General features: G+C 35.5%; 1 protein-coding gene across 1 annotated transcript in view; it reads left to right on the top strand.

The window, feature by feature from the left end:
• The first annotated feature begins 3,690 nt into the window (after nucleotides 1–3,690).
• Nucleotides 3,691–17,476, top strand: part of nck2a (NCK adaptor protein 2a) — a 53,332-nt gene continuing 39,546 nt past the window's right edge. The window contains exon 1 of the mRNA XM_055015035.1: nucleotides 3,691–3,920. The gene's annotated coding sequence lies outside the window, so the exon portion shown is untranslated. The remainder of the gene's footprint in view (nucleotides 3,921–17,476) is intronic.

The following is a 17,476-nucleotide window of genomic DNA, read 5'->3' as shown; positions in this document are numbered from 1 at the left end:
AATACAGTCATGGTAGCTTTACATGTTGCTGCTTCCTCTCTCATGTTCATCTGTATAAACCTTTAATACCGGATAAAACAACACATACCTTTCTGTTTCTGTTTCATTTAACCCTCCTGTTGTCGTCATTGACAGCGATCAAAAGATATAGTTTCCTTGTCTGAAAAAAATCTAAAAATTCAGCAAAAAAATCCCCAAATTTATAACAATTTGCAAAATCTTCAGGAAGAAAATTCCAATAATTCCTTTAAAGTTTCCTTTAAAAGTTTTATGTAAAAAAAATTGTAAATGTTTTCAAAAAGTGAATAAAAATCTTACCCAATTTATTTCTGAATGTTCTTAAAAAACATTTTTTTAAACATTTCTTTTTTTCCACCAAAAAATGTTCAAAAAAATACCACAAAATGTTGAAAATGTGGAAGTTTTCACAGTGAAAATATATTTTCCTCCACATTTTCAAACTTTAAAATGAGTCGATTTTGACCCGCATGATGACATGAGGGTTAAGAATCACATTTAAACAACTTCATTAAAAATGTACGTTACTAATAGAATGTGACACTTTTTTATGGATTAAGAATGCCATTGTGTGTAGAACATAAAACATTTCTGGAACCACAACTATTCACAGGAAGATTTACAGCAAAAATATTGGCAAGATGTACAATATTTTCAAAATAGACAATATAAAAACACAAAAATGTAGAAAACTGTAATGTAGAAAATGTCGTGTGCAAAATGACTTGCATATGTAAAGTCTGCAACGAAATGATTACATAGAGAAAATCTGAGTTTATCTAAAAATAGAGAAAAACAACAACAACAGCTGAACAGTCCTTGGTAGGAAAGCAAAGAGTCAGTTTAACATTCCCTAGTTTCACATTTATAATGCTATAAATCAGTTGCTGCTTCTACTTTTTAAACTTTATTTCATTTAATCTTTCTGCTTTAACCCTTTAAGACACAAATCTCAAATAAAAATAAAAATAAAATAAAACAAACAATAAAAATAATAATATACATACACAAACCCAAATCTAGAAAAAAATGAGCAAAAAAATGAAATAAACTAAAAATGATTATTATTATCATTGTTATTATTGTTATTATTATTATTATTAATAATAATAATAATAATAATAATAATAATAATAATAATAATAATAATAATAATAATAATAATAATAATAATAATAATTATTATTATTATTATTATTATTATTATTATTATTATTATTATTATTATTTATATATATAATATAAACAAATAAAAGTAATGCTGTATTTTTGCAACAGTGGGTTTTACAGGTTAAAAACTGTTGAGCTGTTAGTTGCACATTTCTAAACCTAGACTTGAGCTTTAGGAAAGTGTATCTGACATGTTACAGTGTTTTTATATTTTAGATTAAAGAAGTTTTAACTATAAATCACTGCAAAGCGTACAAGACAACAAAATGCAGTTTAGCATCTAAGTAGGAGTGCAGTAGGAGCAGTAAAATACATCATATACAGTTTGGATACTTGATATGGTACAGTGTGAATTTTAGGCGTTGAAGAAAATAATTGACAGAAAATTTGAAATAAAGCAGTACATGAACTACACTTTGACTTTTTGGAGGAGCTCATTTTCTCTTTTTTTCACCTTTTCAGGAGGCATAAAGTAGTTTTTCACTGCAGTGTGGCGATCATCTGCCAAGAACTAATTGCACGCCTCAGGTTAAAGCTGGTTTGTGCAGGTTTTTTTACGCTGTACAGCTGCTTTTATATCGATCAAACACTCATACCGTGCACCTTTTGTGAAATTTTGGTGTTCTCTCAGTTTATAGTGTAATCAGCCCTGTCATTTTGGATGATTATAGGCAATGCTGCAGTAACTTTTTTGCAATGTTTAGGCTACGGCGGTTCTAATATCCTTGCTTAGACTGCAGTTAACATGATTTACAGCTGACTTTTACATACTGCTCGAAAAAATTAAAGGGACATATAATCATCACAGTATAATGCTAATTAAAATTAACTTCTGGGATGCAGATCTGTCAGTTAGGAAGTGTGAGTGATTGTAAATCCCCCCTGTAGGTTAGTAATTGTGGTTTCCATTCTTCTGTCATTTTATTCTCAATAAATACATCAGTGATTTAAGTGTTCTCTTAAATTTTTGAGCAGTGTATATAAAATAAAGACACAATTTCTTTTGCAGTTATACTACAGGCTGTAATCTTTAAAATATAACCCTCTTCAATGAAATCAGTCACAGTGTAGAAGCTGCACTCACTATTTGGAACTGTAAAACTGCATTATGGCTATGGCATGTGAAACATCCTTTTTTGGACTGTAATTAACATTGTTTATAGATGAAATCATGTACAAAATAAATAAATGATTTATTTTTCCAGCGTGGACAGGCTGTAATCTTTAAACTATAATCTTCATTAATGAAATCAGTCATTTCAGCCACAGTGTAGGAGCTGCACTCACTATTTGCAAGAGTAAAACTACATTATATGAGTTGAACAGGTCCTTTAAAGCCATGCAGTATTTTTATACAGTATTTTTCCCCAATGTTTAGATTATGCCATGTGTAATGTCATTGTTTAGACTGTAATTAACATTATTTATGGATGAATTTATATACAAAATAAAGAAATTAATTAGTCTGCCATCATAGACAGACTGTACTCTTTGTGATTGGGCTGCATTTTAGATTTCTTCTACTTATTTGGGATAAGGAGTAACCAACAAATATAATAATTGGATAACATCTAATATCTGATTATTATGTTTATTATATTAATTATATTATTATTATTGTTGTTGTTGTTGTTGTTGTTGTTATTATTATTATTATTATTATTATTATTATTATTATTATTATTATTATTATTATTATTATTATTATTATTATTATCAATATTCTCTTTCTGAAAAAAAACAAAAACAATGCCAGGTCTGAGGAGGTTAACCCTCCTGTTGTCCTCATTTACGGGCACCAAAAAATATTGTTCCCTTGTCTGAAAAAGATCCAAAAATTCAGCAAAAGATTCCCCAGATTCATAAAAATTTGCTAAATCTTCAGGAAGAAAATTTTAAAAATTCCTTAAAAATTTCCCTTAAAAGTTTTGTTTAAAAAAAAAAATTTCCCAAATTTGGCAAGAAATAAAAATTAAAAAAATATAGCAATTGTAAATATTTTCAAAAAATTCATAAAAATCTTCCAAAAAAATCCTAAAAATATCTAGTCATTCCATGTATATCAGTAAAACTTCTAATATTTTGTTTAAGAACATTCACATAAAAAAAATTGTGAATGTTCTTAAAGAAACTTTTTTTAACATTTCTTTTTTCCACCAAAAAATGTTCAAAAATGTCCAAAAAATTTTGAAAATGTGGACGTTTTCACTGTGAAAATATATGTATTTTTTCCACATTTTCAAACTTCAAAACGTGTCGCTTTGACCAGCAGGACAACACGAGGGTTAAAATATAACCTTCATTATCCTTCAGTCACAGTGTAGAAGCTGCACTCACTGTTTGAGTTGAACAGGTCCTTTTTATTTATTTATTTTTCAGTCGGTAAAAACAGCTGGATTGGTTATCGGTACCGGAATTTTATTGTGTAACATGCTTACAGCAGCTACTTTATTTTGAAGGATGCTAACGGAAGTGTGTGTTTCACCGTGGGCGCCTTGACGGCAGTGATTGAGGTGGAGGGAGTCAGCCTGCGACGGAAAACAAGCGAGCATAGGTCGACCAGAAGACGCTCAGTTCGTGTTTTAGAGGCAGAAAACAGCGAGGAACCGGAGGATATGTGGATGTAGGCGGCGTCTCGGTCGCTTTCAGCCGGACTCAGTCACTCACAGTTCGAGTTGTCGTTTGGAGCGTGTCGCTGTTTTGCCCTGATTCTCGCTGGAGTGAACACTAAGGTAAGCTGCAGATGAACTGTGTTAAGTTGTAGCGGCCACTTTCCCCACTTCAGCGCTCCTTCAACGGCCTTTTCAGCGTTTTGTGCTCGTAGAAATTGCATTTCCAGACAGCGGTAAAAGTCGGAGAGTGAAAATGGGCAGCTTTCTGGTGTCACTTTCCACCTTGGACGCTGCGTCTTTGTCCACTCAGAGGAGCTCTAACCAGACGCTGTGCTCGGTTTGTGAACGCCACACTCACATATCACGCTATTTTTTGCATTTTTTTTCACCCTTACAATCAAAATAAACATTTTCAATTCAGCCACTTTGGTATTTTGGTGCATTTTCTGCACGCAGCCACTTCTTAAAGGCCTTTAGTCGTCTCTGTTTTCTCAGACATCTGTCCTGTTTGAGCTATTTTCCTTGTTCCTTCCTTTATTTTCTCATCCCAAAGCACCTTTTCTGGTGTTTTTTGCCTCGTTAGTGTGCATTGCCGGTGCCACAGCTCCTGTTTTAAAGCGCAAATACTCCACACAATGAGCCACATTTGCCAAAAAACGCACCACAGATTGGCTACTGGTGCCACATGCCGAGCTTGTCAGTGGGTCTAGTGGCTTTTCGTGGGAACTACACCGTGGATCCTCCTCATCAAGCCCAGCAGATAATGGCAGGCATTGTCTTTTCTGGCTTGTTTTGTGTTTTTGCATACTGCTGCTTCATTATATCTGAGAGATGAGGTAGAAATCCTTCCACAGTGCGCTGATTGTGGTTTATTTAGCTCCCAGCAGCAGTTTTTTTTTTTTTGGTTTTTGGTAAATGCAGGTGCACTTTAAAGGCACACCTTATTCTGCAGACACACCCTCCTGTGCTCAGGGCTCCATGTTAACTCGGACAAGGTTCAGTCAGCAATGACAGGTATGTGGAAGGTGATAATAAACTGCTGGTCCCGTGTTACACAAACTTCCTTTTAGGTTACGTCATGTTTTAAAATGTGAGTTGCATTGGATATTTTGCATTTACGAAACCAGGCTGAAACAAGGAACAGTGCAAATTTCAACTATGTTCTTTATTTACACAGGAAATATTGCGTATTATAGCCCACTGACTGATTTGCAGAATTTTTGGATTATTTTCACACAAGCAAACAATTTTTTTGGTGCCTGTAAATGAGGACAACAGGAGGGTTAAATCACTTCTTAAAACCCACTTTCACAGACTTGCTTTGATGTGAAGCTTTATTTAGTTTTAGTGTTTTATTCTGTATTGAATCCCGTTTATTTTAGACGTTCTCTCTTGTTTCATTTTAATTTTAGCTGCCTGGTTCTTTGGTGTGATGTCATCTCTCTAGTTCTTTATTTCTCTAATTTTTGGACTTTTAATTTCAACCCTCAATCTTGTTCTTTAAATTTCAAACTGAATAGTTCCCTTGTTTGATTTGGGTGCTAATCTAGCTAATTATTTAATTTATTGTCATTTTTACTATTTATTTTCACTTAACTGCCCTGACTTGTCTTCTGTGTCTTTGATTGTCTGTGTTTGCATGTTTTAACTGTCAAAGTATTATTATTTATTGCAGTATCCACTGTGCGATAGATTTAAAACATGTGATGGAGCATTAACACATGAGACGCCATCAAAAGCGTGACTGTCACCCAAGCAGGATGGCATGAACTTATCCAGCCGTGAAAATCTAAACCCCAGGTCAACTGCATAACATATATATATAGTAGTCTGACTCACCAGATGTAGACTGAGGGTATAAAACTGACATTTCTTCCAGCTTTCTCCTCTTCTTTCACTGTTTTAGAATCCCCTTCGGTGCAGAAAACGATGACAGTATCCTTACAGCTAGCGACCTGCCAACTGAGAAGGTCAAGTTTTGCTGAGGATTTCTATCGTCCACTAAAGCAGCCCTGCTTTTTCCGGTGAATTAAGCATTTTAGTGACAGTTCTCGCCTCGGAAAGTGTTAATATTTCACTCAAGCAATTCTCCTGACGTTATTTCTCGTTGACGCCACTTCTGCATCCTTTGCTTACCTCTGCCCACTATGATTGGTTTAACCCAGGAGAGTCAAACAGTTTGATCTCCAGTGGACCAGACCAGTAAAATCACAGCATAATAACCTATAAATAACCACAACTCCTAATGGTTCCTTTGTTTTAGTGCAAAAATGTTCACATTTAAGGAATTATCTTTTATGAAACATCATGAACAATCTGAAATTTATGAAGAAAAATTAATTCAGTTTCAACAACATTCAGCCTCAGTTTATCATTTCCTCATTACAACTTCCAGATCACAGAGTGTTGACAAAGGAACACAACGATTAGTCACAGGTACCTGGAACTGAATGATGTAGTATTTTACTTTGTGATCAAAATGACAAAAGTCAGACAAAAAAACAACAAAAACAAGACAAATTATTACAAAAACGAGACACAAAACGACAAAAGTGAGACAAAAAATGACAAAAAATTAAACAAAACAAAAAAGATACAAAAAGTTACAAAGCGACAAAAATGGACAAACATCACAAGCAAGACAAAAAAACACAAAACGATGCACAAAACAATTAATAAAACAAAACAAAATAACAAAAATAGGACAAAAACAAGCGAGACAAAAAGGAAACACAAAACGACAAAATGAGAGACAAACGACAAAAGTCAAGACAAAAACAACAAAAACAAGACAAAATATTCCAAAATTGAGACACAAAACAACAAAAGAACAATGAGCAATCTAATATTTTACTTTATGATCCAAACAACTTGTCATGGTCTAGAAATTATTTTAAATTTATAGTTTTACTAATTTACAATCTGCAGTTAATGTCTGTAATTTTTAGTCGTCCTGAGGGCCGCTTTTGGCCCGCAGGCCGCATGTTTAGCACCTGTGGTTTAAAGAATACACCCAAGCTTTATTTCCCGTAACGGCAGAATAATAATGAGGTGCAGCCAGACTGTTCTGAGACTATTTCCAGCCTAAATTGCAGCTTTTGTGATTTGCTAATTGCAGCGTTTCCAGCTCGGGTTTAAACCCCGGATCAGACGCACTGCAAAATGTACAAGGTGTGGCTGATAATAAACAAGTCTGGGCTCATGTCAGACCAACCGCAGTTTGCATGCCTGAACTACACGGGATCCGTTGATCAATGGGTGAGAATAAACAGCCAGTGAAAGTTCCAACCTGCTGCCGTCCAGTGAAACTGAACTACAGCGTTAGTCTCATTGGTAAAAAGCTCCACTTCAGATATCCTAAATTGCAGCCTTTGCTTACTGAATTAATTCAAACTGAAATTGAATTAGTTGTTTAGCCTTACTGAGAGCTGAAGCTGCTTTTAAATTTTCATATTTTAAATAACAAATTATTCTCATAAAACAGTAGTTCCCTTAAATCATCTACTTCTGCTGAAACAGTGAGCCAATGAACAAAAACAAATCAGTTATGAGAGTGATTACTTTAGTCATGTTTTTGATCAAACATAGATGAGATTTTTGACATCCCACTGTGAATATTTGCTGTTTTCCTTCCTATTTTTTCCCATCACTATAAACATGTAAGCTTTGGATCTGGAAGGAATTTGATTGATAATGTAAATATTTGCTAGTTGCAGCTCTACCCTGTTGCGTTGTATTTGTGGATTTATTCAGCTTTACAACAAGTCCTTTAGTAGGAGGGTTTGTCAAGAAGTCTGTCTTGTGTAATTTGAGTTGTAAAACATTGACTTTTTGAGAAGTTTAAGAAGTCAAATGTATGAATTATTTACTGTGTCTTGAAATCTAATTGGGCAGCTTTTCTTGAACGGTGCAGAAATGCTTCAAAATGTGCTTTTTAGTGTTTAAAGGTTCATATTTATCAGCTTCTAGAGTAGAGTTCATTAGAAAACCCTCCAGTTTGATGAGGAATCTCGTTGCCGAACACACGTTCTGTTGGATAATTGATTAAACATCCACTGAATCCAGGCTTTGTAAGGGTAGCAGTTGCTGTTTTTCCTCTTTAGCATCTTTCTAAATATTTAGAATATTTAACCCTCCTGTTGTCTTCATTTATGGGCACCAAAAAATATTGTTTTTGTCTGAAAAAAAAAATCCAGAAATTCAGCAAAAAATTCCCCTAATTTCTGAAAATTTGCAAAACCTTCAGGAAGAAAATTCCAACAATTCCTTAAAAGTTTTATTTAAAAAACAATTTTTCTTGAAGAGCATTCATAAAAAAATCAACCAAAATCCAGCAAAATTCACTGGATTTTGGTTGATTTTTATGTGAATGTTCTTCAGAAACATTTTTAACATTTCTTTTTTTCCACCAAAAAATGTTCAAAGATTTCCCAAAAATGTTGAAAATGTGGACATCAGAAGTTTCACTGTGAAAATATTTTTTTCCACATTTTCAAACGGGTCAATTTTGACCCGCAGGACGACACGAAGGTTAAAGTAATATTAAAATGTCAGAATATTTGGGGCTTTTAACTCTTTGCTGCACAAATCAAGACATTTGAAGACACACAGATGAACTATAGGAATTTGTTGTTGACCTGTTTCACTATTTCCTAGAATTTAAAAGAACAAGGACTTGTGAGATAATAATTGACACATTGAAATACTTTTTAAAAAATTATTATTATTCTTAGTTATATGAATAATAAGCAGCCCCTACTGTTAGCACCACGGAGGGTCAGGTTTATTCAGCCGTTTTGTTTTTTGTAGAGTTTTTTCTAATATTTGAGTTAAAGTGAGCAAAGCAGCTGCCATGCTTCGAAGGTTGATGTCAAGAGCAGCGTGCATGCTATTGTCTTTACTAAAGTGAATTAGTAATGAATCAGCCTCACGCATGAATCATACATCAGTAATAGCCCAGTTCTGCACACGATCCATGACGATGAAGGTACAGAAAAGTATAAACACACGGCAAAAAATAGCACGCTGTCAATATTTAAAGACCACCCTGACACGTCACAAATCACATTTCTACGGAGCTGATGACTTATTAACCCTCCTGTTGTCTTTATTTATGGGCACCCAAAAATATTATTTCTTTGTCTGCAAAAAATTCCCCAAATTTCTGAAAATTTGCAAAATCTTCAGGAAGAAAACTCCAGCAATTCCTTAAAAGTTTTATTTAAAAAAAAAAATCCCCCAAATTTGGCAAGAAGATTCTTGTAAATATTTTTAAAAAATGAGTAAAAATCTTCCCAAACAAATCCTAAAAATATCTAAAATGATTCCATATATATCAGTATAACTTGTAATATTTTCTTTCAGAACCTTTACATAAAAATCAACCAAAATCCAGTGAAATTTGCTGGATTTTGGTTGATTTTTATGTGAATGTTCTTACCAAACATTTTTAACAATTTTTTTCACCAAAAAATGTTCAAAGATTTCTCAAAATGTTGAAAATGTGGACATCAGAAGTTTCACGGTAAGAATATCTTTTTTCCTCATTTTCAAACTTTAAACCGGGTCAATTTTGACCTGCAGGACGACACGAGGGTTAAGAGGAGCCGCTCCCCTGTAGTTTTCCATGCTGGACACGTCTTCTATCAGCCCTCAGAGGAACGTTTCCAAATGTGCTACTTTAAATTCCCTCCATTTGCTTTAGTGACTAAAACTCACGGTGCATTCAGGCAGCCGTCATTAATTAACCCTTTATTGTGCCAGTCATCATATTTGGTAACTTCTGCACATATTAAATATGGCGTTGAGGTGTAGAAGCATGTGGTTTCCACTCAGCCAATCAGCGAAGATCACTCTACATTACATTACACTACATCATGGCATCTAACCAATCAGAGGCCTGGAACAGATCAAACTTTCTCTTTTCTCTGAAGTTGGAAAAGGTGGACTTGCTGCTCGGTCCTCTTCCATATTTGCAGTTGAAACATCCAAATTAAGCGTGGTTAGTCGACCAAACACATTTTATGGTTGAGTAGTTGTGCTAAGTGATGATATGTACATTTCTTGGAATGTTTTTATTTTTTTGACCACTAATGGACAGGAATCATATATGGTAACTTCATTTACCTTGAATTTCAACATGAATTTTAGAAATTTAGAAAGATGTCACAAAAGTAAAAAAGTCTTATGTCCTCCAATAACATTCTAGGGTTGAAATTTTGGATTTGAAAGTAATTCAATGAGTGCCCTTTGTCAAAGATTTTTAAAAGTTAACATGCAGAAAGTTGCCTTCTAATTGTCGGCCAAGTGTTTAATACCAGAGATAAACTAAGTTGCTTTTTAAGGAGGAGTGTCAGATCCAACAAAGCAGATCAGAAGCGAAGTACTGGTTTCCCCTCATTGTGCCGGAATTTTGTGTTTTTGTTTCCATAATTACAGAATTTTCCACCCTAAGTGTTCACACAAGGCACAGATCGGCCAAAAAAAATCCCTAAAATGCAGGAAGTTTACTGTTTGATGCCTAGAAAATACACATATCTGTGTAACTTCATTTCTGTCATAAGCGGTGTGAGTAATCCTAACAGCCTCCATGTAATGATTAACTGCATATCCAGGCTGATAAAAAGAACAAACACAGGTGGTAATGTCTGACTTCTATTGTTCCCACTTCAACTTAAGACATTTGCTGACTTTCCCAGGATATTCTGGCGGCCTCACCACTGCAGGTTGGTGTTACTTTAAAGCAGATGACATTAAGTTGAGCTTCACACTTGTGATGTTTCTTCAACATTCGTGGGGTTGTCCTGAGTGTGCAAATGTCGCCCTACTTCTGTTTTTGTTCTGATTTTCATCTCTTGCTTCTCTTTTCAAACTCGTAACGCACACATTTGCCAGTTGAGCCGTATCCTCACTGATGAGATAATCATCTAAATCCTCTTTCTTCTGTATATTTGATTGCACAGGACTAATTACGCTGCTCGTCTTTATCTCATATGCCTAATGGACCTAAATGTCCTCACACAGTGCAGGTGAGTCGACTGAATGTTTCACTCCTCTCTTGTTTGGAGCTGGTGGTTCAACATCTTCAGTCTTAACAAGAAATGCTTTCCGTTATTAATGTGTTGCTTTATGTAATGTGAACTTGACACTCTCTTTTTCCTAAAATATGAATGGGTTTAAGACAGGGGTGTCCAAGTCATTTTAGTTCAATTTCATCTGAAGTGGGCCAGACCAGTAAAATGATCATCATAGACAAAAAAAAAAAAAACAAAAACAAGAAAAAATATTACAAAAGGGCAGCACAAAATGACAAGAAATGAGACAAACGACATGAAACTAAAAAAAAAAGCAACAAAAAAGGCAAAAACAAAAAACAAGATAAAACATTACAAAAATGAGACACAAAATGACAAAAAATGAGACAAACGATACAAAAAACCCCCAAAAAAGTAACAAGAAAAAATGGACAAACAACAAAAAAATAGACAAAAAAACACAAGTGAGACAAAAAGGAGATGCAACCAGCAATCTAATATTTTACTTCCTGATCAAAACAACTTGTCAAGGTTTAGAAATTATTTTAAATTTACAGTTTCACTAATTTACAATCTGCAGTTAATGTCTTCTCTGGAATTTTTACACTTTGCCGGATTGGACCCTCTGGAGGGCCGCTTTTGGCCCACGGGCCGCATGTTGGACACCCCTGGATTAAGATGTACATAGCAGACACCATGACTCTAACAGACATGAACTGCACATAATGATATCAAATATTTATAAATTTAACCGTCTCTGATAATGTAATGATAAAAAATTCATACTCTAATAATGTAATTGGTAGTTAAATAATTTAAGGTGATATATCTGTCTTTATTTGAATATTCATGCTCTGTGAAAATGGTTTTAAAGTTGATTGCATAATCCCTTTACATTTTATGACCTATTTTCCACATCTAGGAGAGTTACATTTATTTATGTTCTTCAGCACATTGCTTTTAGTTTTTGTAATCCATCCCCTGAGATCTTCGGCTGCATGTTTTTTCCATTTCTGTCTGACTTCCCAAACAAAATAACAGAACTATATTTGCAGCGGTCTTTCAGGAAGCTACAGTGCAGCAGGGAAAACATTCAGGGAATAGAGATCATTTTTAACCCTCATGTCGTCCTACGGGTCAAAATTGACCCATTTTAAAAGTTTGAAAATGTGGAGAAAAATAGATTTTCACAGTGAAACTTCTGTTGTCCACATTTTCAACATTTTTGGGAAATCTTTGAACATTTTTTGGTGGAAAAAAAAAAAATGTTAAAAATGTTTCTTAAGAACATTCACAAAAAAATCAACCAAAATCCAGCAAATTTCGCTGGATTTTGGTTGATTTTTATGTGAATGTTCTTAAAGAAAATATTAGAAGTTTTACTGATATGTATGGAATCACTTTAGATATTTTTAGGATTTTTTGGAAGAATTTTACTAATTTTTGGAAAATATCTACAAGAATTTTCTTTCCAAATTTTGGGATTTTTAAAAATCAAACTTTTAAGAGAAACTTTTAAGGAATTATTGGAATTTTCTTCCTGAAGGTTTTGCAAATTTTCAGAAATTTGGAGAATTTTTTGCTGAATTTTTGGATTATTTTCAGACAAGGAAACAATATTTTTTGATGCCTGTAAATGAGGACAACAGGAGGGTTAACATCGCTGTTTTGGCTTTCAGCGTTGGTCTCCCACAGGAGATCTTTGGTTCTCTGAGAGAGGTTAAGGAATTAATGAGTGGAGGCACAGATGGACAGTCAGGAGACACAAAGCGATGCTCATGAGGAGCATCATGTTGGTGGCAAGATAAAGGCCACCCTACTGCTGTTTTAATCATGTCTAATCTGGGGGATGGGTAGCCTTTAAACTGAAAGTGCATACAGTTCTGACAATGGCCTCTCTTTGTGTGACCCCGTGACCCAGGAGAAGAAAAAGGATTTATGCTGCTATTGAGCAGAAGGCGGATGGGAAACGTTTCACAGCATGTGTGGCCTTGTCAGTGAAATATTATCTATTTACATTGTGTGTTTGTTTATGAAGTTTCTAAATAAATCGGTCGTCTGGTCATCATTTCCTTCGGTGTTTGTCTTAATTGATGGGATTTACTCAGCACGGCTTCACTGAGGGATGTTCACTGGATTTTGGTTGATTTTTATGTGAATGTTCTTAAAGAAAATATACGTAATCACTTTAGATATTTTTAGAATTTTTTTGGAAGATTTCTACTCATTTTTTGAAAATATTTACAAGAATTTTCTTGCCAAATTTGGGGGATTTTTAAAAAAAACCTTTAAGGAATTATTGGAATTTTCTTCCTGAAGGTTTTGCAAATTTTCTGAAATTTTGGGATTTTTTTTGCTGAATTTCTGGGGTTTTTTTTCAGGCAAGGAAACAATACTTTTTGGTGCCTGTAAAGGAGGACAACAGGAGGATTAATATTCTGTCCAGCGCTATTCAAATTTTCAGTTTGTCCAAGGCTTCAGTTTATGTTTAAATGCTGCGTGCTAACAAGCTAAATTATGATGGTGGTCATGACAGATTTTATCTATCTATAAATAACCACAACTCCACACTTTTCCTTTGTTTTAGTGCAAAAAAGTTCACATTTAAGGAATTATCTTTTATGAAACATCATGAGCAACCTGAAATTTATGAAGAAAAATAAATTCAGTTTCATCAACATTCAGCCTCAGTTTATCATTTACACATTACAACTTCCAGATCACAGTGTCGACAAAGGAACACAACATTTAGTCATCTGGAACTGAGCGATGCTGTATTTTACTTTATGATCAAAACGACAAAAGTCAGACAAAAAATGGTGAAAAGCAACAAAAACAAGACAACATATTACAAAAATGAGACACAAAACGACAAAAGTATAACAAAAAATGAGACAACACAAAAGAGACAAAAAAGTTACAAAGTGACAAAAAACTGGACAAACGAGAAACAAAACAACAAAATACTAGACAAACAAGGAAGACAAACAAAACGATGAATAAAACAAAACAAAATGACAAAAATAAGACAAAAACACAAGCGAGACAAAAATGAAGCACAAAATGACAAAAATGTGAGACAAACAACAAATATCAGACAAAAAAAAGACCTAAAACAACAAAAACAAGACAAAATATAACAAAAATGAGACGCATTTTGTCTGCATTGCATCAGCATGCGAACATGATCATTTCGAGCAGATTAGCATGCTGCTAGGAGCTTTTTGCAGCCTCGCTAGCGTACGCTGCCAGGCTTGTTGCGTTTTTACTTCTAGTCCTGTCCATAACCAGACATGAGCGCGGATCTCTTTTGGCTTCACACATTAGTTTCTGCATGACTTTATTTTCTGCTCCTTGTCAGCGGTTTAAAGTTTCTCTTTTGTTCCTTTGGTTTCTCTCGTCCTCGTCCTTCATCTCATCATCACCTCCCTCCCCTGCCACTGGGCTGGAGTTCCTATTTCATGCCCAACAACTGATCTAACAGTCTGCTGGCTTCGGTCCTTGTGTCACCACTGGGCTTCAGGCCTGATCCTGCTCTGGGACGGGGAGGGAAGGGAAAGAGTGAGGACGGAAGTGGGAGGCTGTCAGAGAGGAAAGCTGGTTAGAGTACAGTGGTACAGTATCTCAGCCTCGTGCTTTCTCTTTCACAGAGCCACAACTGAACACTGTGTCATTGTAGATCATACATGACGATGTTTAGTCCACAGACGGAGGTGATCAGTAGGGCTGGGACAAAACATCAGTCCCTCCAGGATTTCACAGCGTTTTTCCACTTTGTTGCAGCCGAAAATGCCTGAATTGGCGGCAGCTTTTCTAAAAAATTGTGATGCAAGTTGCGATGTTTTAAGCTTATTTGATGCGATGAAATTGCAGGAGACAGTGACAATTGCTAAAAAGTTGCATTTTTTCAGCTTTTAGAACATGTTTCAACATTGTAATTGACAATATTTATTCCTAGACTAATTATTTAACGCTCCAACCCATTTACAGAAAAGCTGGCACACCACAGTGGGAAACTAGCAGCAGCCAGATACTGGTTTAACAGGAAGTGGTTGGTAGATTTAAGGCACCAAATGATCATTTACTACTGAATGAATCACATTTGGACATATCCGTCAGTGGCTTCAAAAGTTAATTTCACATCCTGTAGGGCTGGACCCAAATACCTGAATATTCAGTCGTGATGATGGTATCCGAATATTATTTTTGAGATCCGAATATTCTGAACTATGATGTTGAAGGAAACACAAGAATGTGGGAGGGTGTAAAACAGAGCAAATAACAGCAGATATCTGCAGACAAATGCGACGTTTGACCTTCTGAATGTTACAATGGTAAAAAAACTAAAACAATGTGAGATGTGAGAAGTAGGGGCCTGTAAACCCCCGAGGTCTTCAGGGAGATTACCTTCCAGACTGTAAAGTCGGCTCCTCCTCACTCAACAGAGAAACGTGACCATAAATTCATAACCAGCCCGAGAGCTGCTCGTTAAATAGTAATCAAGGATCAGCGGCCACCTTGCTCTTTGCTTCGGTGTGTTCAGGCTTCATGTTACATGGCAGAAAATTGGTGCTCGGGCCGTGAAGAGAGAGGGAGCGAGGAGTGAAACCCGACGCTTTGAAGCAGCAGAGTTTAAAATTTGGACAAAAGTTCAGGACCTCAAGCACATCTCCACACAAAATAAAAATATTAGAGCTGAAACAGTCAGCCCATAGTGGAAAAATTAAAATGAAAAAATTAGCATTGACTGTCAAATTCATTTTTTGCAACAAAAATTGACCAGAAAGCAGCTGCAGCAGACAGTTATTTTTAAATGTTTGTGTAATATTTTAAAGGACAAACTATTTCTCAGTTAATGAATAAAAATGATATGAATTCAAGTATGATTTTTCCACCTTTAAATTGTGTTCTGGTAAGATAAGATGTAGTTTATAAAAATGGAAATCTTACAGTGCATCAGTCTCATAATCACTGAGACGTCGTCGTGCTTTTCTGGCTCAGAACAGGCCTTCCATGATCGCTGTCTCTTACCTTATTAGACAGAAGTCTGTGCCTTTTTCTATTTCATGTCTGACCACTGGATGAACAAAAATGTGTATTATTCTGGAGTAAATGAACCCTAAATTAGACAAACTGGTTACAAACACACAAAATGCTGTTTGTATCCTTCATTCTCAAACCAAGCTGGGAGGCACCACAAAGTCCTCTATGCAGAAAAAACCCCTAAATAATCAGTTTTTGTTGTGGATTTACTCACATTGTAAATACGTATAGAACTGATAAACGACTTCTGTGATGATCGGAAAAGGCTTCCATCGGTTCAGGTACGTGCTTCTACATGTTTTACCTACAGTTGTTTGTAGTTAATAAGGGGTAACGTGAAGTTGCATTTCATGAGTCGTTCTGCTTCATCAAGCGTTGTCCAATGCTTAGTAAAATGGATTCTGTCTGTAGAAGTTTCACAACTTACAAAAAATATAAAGTCTGCTGTTGCTGTGAAAGTCGATTTCAATCTGTGGTTTCACAGTAATGGTCTGCTGCAGATTAACCCTCGTGTCGTCCTGTGGGTCAAATTGACCCGGTTTAAAGTTTGAAAATGTGGGAAAAAAATATTTTCACAGTGAAACTTCTGATGTCCACATTTTCAACATTTTTGGGAAATCTTTGAACATTTTTTGGTGTAGAAAAGAAATGTTAAAAATGTTTCTTAAGAACATTCACAAAAAAAAAATCAACCAAAATCCAGCAAATTTTGCTGGATTAATCAAATTGATCATTAGTTTCCTCAAAAATATTAGTTATCAGAAATGAAAAGACAACTTTTCCACCTCACACGTCTATTTACATGGCAGCAGCATTCTCTTGTCCAGATGGCTTTTATTGTCTAATAAGACCTAAAAGTTGTGAAATAAACAGACTGGCGTTGCCGATGCACCACTGGAGTTTCTGTGACTCGTGGAAAGACTCAGGCTATTGTCTGAGTTTTTTCTTCATCCTGTTGTTTTCTGCGGAGGCTTTGACAGGCCCTTCATGCTCTAATTGATTTAATTAAGTGGACGTTTTCCCCTTTGGCTGTCCTGATGCACAAACCGACAGCATGCAGACGAGCATTGAGTTATCTCACGCAGAGCGCAGGGGCTTTGCTTATCTGTATTTCACAGAATGATCCAAGTTCCCCTCAGAGCATCACAGCCCACGTTACATCCATCGCTCTGCGGTTCAGCCTCATTAACGAGCTCTCACCATTCCTGCGGATGCTCCGAGAGGCACCAACACTCTAGTAAACATTCTGATTCACATGTGCTGAGTGTTTTAGCAAATGGATTAATTATTCCACATACAGCTCACATTTTGCAACAGGCAAACATACGCTGCTTTTATTGATTTCTGCCTCGTCACGTCAGTCGAAACAAACCATGAATTCCTGCAAAAATGAGATAATTCTACCCCTGGATTTTAAGAAATCATCTAACAAATTTTCCCCCATTTACTCCCACTTACTTCTGCACCGTTACCTCTGCTGTGGGCGAGTGTACACACAGACAGTAGCTAACTAGTGTGTCTCCAGATGTTCGTTCTACCTGCCAGCGATGAGCTTCGCCATGGCGTAGCGTGTTGCTGCTTCATGTTTTCCCCTCCAGT

This window comes from Amphiprion ocellaris, chromosome 11 (assembly GCF_022539595.1).
Source record: "Amphiprion ocellaris isolate individual 3 ecotype Okinawa chromosome 11, ASM2253959v1, whole genome shotgun sequence".
Taxonomy (NCBI): Eukaryota; Metazoa; Chordata; class Actinopteri; family Pomacentridae; genus Amphiprion; species Amphiprion ocellaris.
This window is presented reverse-complemented; position numbering and strand designations above follow the sequence as displayed.